Below are 6,191 nucleotides of genomic sequence, written 5' to 3' on the forward strand. Positions count from 1 at the left end.
GATGACATTTTTATTGTTGCTAATTATTATAACATGTTTTAACTCTGTAGCGTGAACATAGTATTAATCAGAATTTAGTTCTCTTGCAATATGAATAATGTTTTAAAAAAATTACCTTACGTCTCAAAAACAGGTACTTTGTTTCCAATCACAGCAAGAGCACTGCTTTTGTTACCCAGCCTATACTGCATGTTCGAATGCATTGCTATATGACAAGTACAATTCTCACGAGGAGATGCATAACGAATAGCATTGCATTAGCATTATATTACCTTTAAATTTGCTCTATATTAGCACTAAATACGTACGTAAAGCATACGCACTTAAAAACTCCTTGAAGCATGTATGCGTTATATCAGCTTTTTTATGTATACAGGCTGTATTACGATGCATTTGCTATGCTACTGTAGAGGTTGATTGCATTGCAAGTACTGAAATGGGGTATCTATGCCACATTAGCTTAATTGTACGTATAGACAATAATGCGCAACGGTTTAATGCTTGTGTTTACCTAGGTATAGTACTAATCCGCCAATTTCGGAGATTCAAGAACTTCGAAGAAGTTTTACAACATAAAACAACGCGTCTTTTAATAAAATAGTTTTGTTGATTAACCCTCTTACATGTAATTATAGAGAATGAACTTTTCAAACTAATCTAATGGGAGGCTTGGTGTCTTTAGTAGAGTTTTTGAAAATACTAATACAAACAACTTTGTTGAAGACATGCATTCACTACGTATTCAGCGTAGCATAAGCGAACTCAAGTTGTTCCTTTGTTGTTTCCCAATAGTGCACTGAACATCAAAAAACACTATCGATTTAAAATTCATATGCTTGAAGTAGCTCGCTAAACCGTAAGATACCGCTGATTGATTACAGTTTTATGGGCCAGCACAAATTGCCACGTTATTCAGTGTGGAATCCCAATAGAATACAATTCCACGGTGATGCAAAGAAAAAATACGAATATAATGACTATTAGTTCTATTAGTCCGCGTGGAAAATATGATAGCAAGCTCACGAATATGTTTCGAATACATTTCGCCAACAATTAATACCAAATTGACACATGCAGATACTCACTCGAACAATCCCAGTCAAACATAGGGGTGTATTAGTCACAAGAAGCAAAATACGAAATAGTCTAGAACGTAAAATTGTCTCTTCACCCAATCATGTTGATATGGACGCCATCAGACGTTTGTTATCCCGAATAGAAATGTACAGTAACAAAACCTTGATTTTCACTGTGACAGTACAGTATTTTTACAATAATTTACAGTAAGTTTTAATGTTATGCTACAATACAAAAACAATAAACTTTAACGTTTTTATAGTAAATTTCAATGTAAAATAGACTTTGACAGTGAAAAAGGGGGTGGTTATATATCTTAACATTAAAAAAATCAGTTTTTCTCCATACATTTTTTTCTCGAAAACAGTGAAATTTAATGTGAATGCACTGTATCAGTTTTTTGCTGAACAGTTAAATTTATTGTTACATGAAATTTTATTGTAAATCTACTGTGAGAACTTGGCATCGAACAATGTTGAAACAGTAATAACTATAATATTTATTATTTTATGATTGTTTGTAGGGTAAATGCTATTGTAAAACTCTATCCGGGATTATAAAGAAATAATGCCGTTATCCGGTTTTACATTTCTTATAAAAGAAATGTATAGAATTCGCTCAAACTTTCAAGATTTTTTCCGAGGCCCGGAGGGCCGAGTCTTATATACCAATCGACTCAGCTCGACGATTTGGGACAATGTCTGTGTGTGTGTGTGTGTGTGTGTGTATGTAACGGACAAATTCTCATTCGTGTTTCTCAGCAATGGCTGAACCGATCTTATCCAAACCAATTTTAAATGAAAGAACTAAAAAACAGTATGAACGCTATTAATTTGTTTTTGATTCTGATGTTTAGTTTCCAAGATATGAATGTTTGAATGCGTAAAAATGGCGTTTTTTGCAGTTTTTTTCAATTATCTGCCGAAACTGACATGACAGAATTACAATTTATATGTTTTTAGACAGCTTTAACGGATACCTTTCGAACAAGCTATAGATTGTTGAAATCGGACTATTATCAAAAGAGATATTAAACATTAAATACGGACGAAAGATTTTTATCATTTCCCATTGCCAGAAATATGACCAAAAACATATAATCTATTATTAACGCCAAAACGGCTTATTTTAGGTCAATTGTATCTTCGGATAATTTAATGGAGGTAATATGCCCTTTCTTTTGGTATTGTGCTGTTGCTGATTAATCCCCCTATGAGTGAGGTATTTTCACAAATTTTCTTGGAAGTGATTATATCTAAATGATGCCTTCAGCAAATTTGTAGCTCTTACTTTTGCGAATAACTTTACTGAAGACTTCAAATATCTATTTTGAATACTTTAAAAGTTATGGGTTGTTGTTTGTTGCTTACTCTTTGTTGGCTATTTATTGTTCAATATAGTAATAATCCATTGAAATAAGCCAAACATTATTTCGATAAAACGAATTTTTTATTTCATTTTTCTATCTACAACCGCTAGAAATAATCACCGAACACTTCCAAGTTGTCTGAAAGGAACTTGATAACTTATCAGTGTAAAAATGTTCATTTGTGCGAACCTTCTGACTGCAATTTTTCTAACTTATAACCATCGGATCGATCTGAAACATATCGAAAAAAGAAAAGCGAAATAAATAACCCCAAGTAACGGCATAGCCAAGAGAAGGTTTTGGAGTTTAACACCATACAACCCCCCTCCCCCACCACACCCAAAAAAAAATATTGGATTGAAGTTGAAAATTTATTGATGCAGACTGATTTAATTCAATAATACAATAACAATTATCTGATCCGTAGATTGATAACCTGTTGTTGTAAACATCATGAGGACTTTTGATAAATTGTCGGAATGGGGTCCTGATATGTAACTGATAACTGATTTATTGGTCTTGATTTCACAGTTGTCTAATAGCATCAATATCAAATTCCTGCCTGAAAACATTCCAATAGAAAATTCCAGAGTTCTGTAATCAATAATAATCCTCAGATTTCTTTTCAAATTGAGCTCGCTTTTGTAGAGATGTACTGTAATAAGGGTCTTTATTTAATAGAAAGCGAAGTTAAAATTAATTTAATGTCTATGAAACATAGAACTGCTCACCAAAACATTGCATAACTTTCAACATTTGCTAAAAATGTTCTTGCCTTTCTCATTCACTCTAAAATTCGTCAATCTAATCCCGACCCGGAGGGCCGAGTGTCATATGCCAATCGACTCAGTTCGTCGAGATCGGAAAATGTCTGTGTGTATGTATATGTCTGTATGCGTGTATGTGTATATGTGGAAAAAAAATTGACCTCTGTTTCTCAGAGATGGCTAGACCGATTTGCACAAAGTTAGTCTCAAATGAAAGGTACAACCTTCCCATCGGCTGCTATTAAATTTTCTATTGATTGGACTTCCGGTTCCGGAGTTACGAGTTGAAGAGTGCAATCACACAGCAAATTCCCATATAAACTGAACTGAAAATTTTTCAAAATCAAATTTGTATTTTGGATGCCAAATGACTTTAAAATGCATGACAAAAATTGACTTTTTTGGACTTTGGTACATTTTTGCCTTTCTCATATAGAAAGGTTATGCAATCACTCTAAAAATCGGCAATGATACCGGCCCGGAGAGAATATGCAGTGAGGGGTTGCTACTTAAAATTAAAACTAGTTTAAAATTTGTTAACAAGTTGAAAATTTTCGGCAGGACCCGGATCTCCCGGATCTTTCTCCATAATCCGCCGCTGGTTTCAAGCGATGTTTCAGTATCACATAGTATCTCAAGATCGTAGCTGTCGATCCGTTGTATGTATGTGCAAATCGTACTGAACATGTAATATTCATTCCCACAATTGTATTGAACATAACCAGCCATGGAATCGTAGTCTGGACAAATTAGACAAGCACAATTGCACCACTAGGTGGATTAAAACAGGTTTTTATTTTGGGAATGCGTCGAGTTGAGACGAAAACGTAATATGATTAATAACGAGGATAACACTTTACGAATGTAGAGAGAAATTTATGAAAAATGACGATTTCCATTCGACTCTAGCAGGTCCTGATCGATTTTGATGGGCATTTGATTTTTGTTGTATGACCAATTATATGTATAGGTCAAATGTTCAAAAACAGTAATTTAAGGTCAAGATAGCATCATTTTGAAACCGCCAATTTCGGAAGTTTAGTATCTTCAATGAGTTTTACAAACGTTAAACAGCGCATCATTTGATAAAATAATTTTGACGATATATCGTCCAAGAAGTATTTATGGTGAATTTTCTCGGGTTAATATTCATGACAAGTCTCAACAAATTCGCTAAAGACACGAACTCTGTTACTATTTTCTGAAAAATTATTTCTGCATAATTTTATAACTTCAAAAATTACGGTTTCGGAATTATGCCGTTTGGACAGTAAGATCGATTTTCACCAAACCCCCACCAAACCGAATTTCTGGCTACACCGCTGACTTCCAGTAAGTAAAAACAAAGTCGTTCTACACTCGTTCACAAGAAACGTCTTCGAATGCTGAATATCTATTATAATACATTAAAACCCCGATTTTATCAGCCAAATATGAACATATGTTTGATGGGCTCTAGCAGACGAACAAGACTGAATTCGAGTAAATCCTTTCTTGAGCACGTTTTCCTTATCATGGAGATGGAAATATGTAAAGTAAAAAGTTCATCATAATCAGAAATAGTTATCAGACTACATCAAGGGACGAGAAGAATATTTTAACAGCTTCAGTTTATTATAAAGAAAAAAATTTCCCGATTTAGTCAATGTACCCATTTTGTCAGCCTAAAATACACCATGAGACTGATAAAAATGGGTCTTTATTGCATGTATTATTCACTGTGTTTCACATTAATAGGTATGTTTCACTTTTGGGGATTTTTTTATTGCATCGAACTACAACAATTTTTAGGTAGTTTTCAAGGGGTTCTTCCAAAATTTGGCGAACCTATTCCAATTCGTATACCAATTAATCGGTATACTTAAGGGTTTATATATTGCAGATAGAGAAAATACTGAATTTTTTTTCCTACACAATATTACGAAAGCAATTTTTCTTAATAAGTTTGTGAAAATTATAAACTATTTGAAATTTTTAAATAGTTTTATTTTTTATTTAACCGTGATTTTTTAATAAATAGTGACCATCGCTTCACAACGTAGTCTATTTCTCATGGCTTGCGGTGAGCACGATCTCTCGAATTGCTGAACTGAAAATTATGGAATAGAAATTAATTTTTAGTATTCTTTACAGATTTAACTCGCCGCGCAGATAGCTCTGAATTAGACCCGCTGGTGCCCTAAGACGATTTCGCTAGATTTTCAGAGCACTGTGCACCCAGTGTATTAACGCAAGTGACGGAAGGTTATCGAAAAGTTTCGCGAAAATGAAAATTTCAGTAATGATGATGATTTTCCCAAACGGTTCGTTTTCGAGAGGTTTTTATTTGTTCTTTGGCATTAGGATTAGCGATAATAATTCAAATCAAGGATACTACTGGGAAGTCACCTTTAGAAAAAGTCGATGTCGAAGTAAAATTTGGAACTATGCACGCATGCACTTCAGAGATAGCGTGATATCAGGAGCTGCGATTTCATTAAATTTTCTTAGTTCTCAGTCGCGTTGGATATTTGAGTAAAGTATAAACTTCAAATCGATTAAAAAAAATCGATTTTTTTGGCTCAGTACAATATATAAATTTAGTTTTCCCGCCACAATTTAGATATTTAGATATTTTATGGGCCATTTTTTCGCTTTCCCATTGATTTGGTTTGAGATTTCTAGCACTGATGTTGTCCTATGCTGATTTGAGCGATTCTTTGAGTCCTGCCACTATCCCATGTAATATGTGTTATCAAAAACATCGCGAAGCATCACGTTCTAAATGTTCTCAAACGATATAATATCCGAAGAGAGTGATAAGAGTTATAAGAAATGTCTCATCACACTGTTAGGTGGATTAAAAGCGTTTTTATTTCCTGCAGGTGTTCAGTTTTGCCTGATGAGTCAAGAGTTTGATTTAAATCGTATATCAAAGAGCGTAGTTTCTCTTCCAACTAACTGAATGTTCACATTGAGCCTGCTGTAGCAAATTGTAA

The sequence above is a fragment of the Topomyia yanbarensis genome, chromosome 2 (genome assembly GCF_030247195.1).
Source record: "Topomyia yanbarensis strain Yona2022 chromosome 2, ASM3024719v1, whole genome shotgun sequence".
Taxonomy (NCBI): domain Eukaryota; kingdom Metazoa; phylum Arthropoda; class Insecta; order Diptera; family Culicidae; genus Topomyia; species Topomyia yanbarensis.